The sequence below is a fragment of the Terrapene carolina genome, unplaced genomic scaffold, assembly GCF_002925995.2.
Source record: "Terrapene carolina triunguis isolate 2854851 unplaced genomic scaffold, T_m_triunguis-2.0 Scaffold243, whole genome shotgun sequence".
Taxonomy (NCBI): Eukaryota; Metazoa; Chordata; order Testudines; family Emydidae; genus Terrapene; species Terrapene triunguis.
The window spans coordinates 450,994-451,717 of NW_020664594.1; the positions used below are offsets into that span (position 1 = coordinate 450,994).

A 724-nucleotide genomic window follows, 5' to 3' on the forward strand; every position below is an offset into this window, starting at 1 on the left:
CTCTGCCCCACACCCCCACAGGGAGCTGCCTCTGCCCCCTTCCCCCTCTGCCCCACACCCCCACAGGGAGCTGACTCTGACCTTTACCCCCTCTGCCCCACCCAAGAAGGGAGCATCTCTGCTTTCCTCTGCCCCACAGGCCCAGGATGAGGGGGTCTCTTTCCCTCCTGCCCCTGCTCCTCTGCCCCCCAGGCCCAGAAGGGCATCTCTGTCCCTCTGTCTCCTGTGTGGGAGGGAAGGCCGGGGCCCCGGTGGTATTTGTTTCATTTCAGTGCTGGGCTGGTGCCGGGTACCCAGGGCAGACGAGTCGGGGCAGGATGACTCTGGGCTGCCTTCGAAGGGGGCTGGTTAGTGCCATAGTGCTGGGATGTGACACCTGTGCCACAGGACCCCCTCCCCCTGCTGCATCCCACCCACAAATCAAGTCACACGCAGGAAGGAGGCCACCAAACAGGAGCCCGAGGAAAAACATTGGTCACTGGCAACCGGCGGGATTGGGACTGGTGCCCTCAAGGGGACAGGCCCAGAGTACCATTCCCCACCCCTGAGCCAGCCAGTACCCTGCCCTGGGGCCAGATCAGAGCTGTTGTCCCCGAGAGGGGAGGGGGCCTGGGTCCCATTCCCCACCCCTGAGCCAGCCTGGTGTCAGCAGATTTGCCTGCATGTGGGTTTTCAGCTGTCACGGAGTAAGGGGGAGTCAGGGCCCCGCACCCCTCTTCCTGAG

At 64.2% G+C, this 724-nt stretch overlaps 1 protein-coding gene across 1 annotated transcript in view; it reads left to right on the top strand.

The window, feature by feature from the left end:
* OBSL1 (obscurin like 1) overlaps window positions 1-724 on the top strand; it is a 49,963-nt gene that overhangs the window by 276 nt on the left and 48,963 nt on the right. The window lies entirely within an intron of this gene.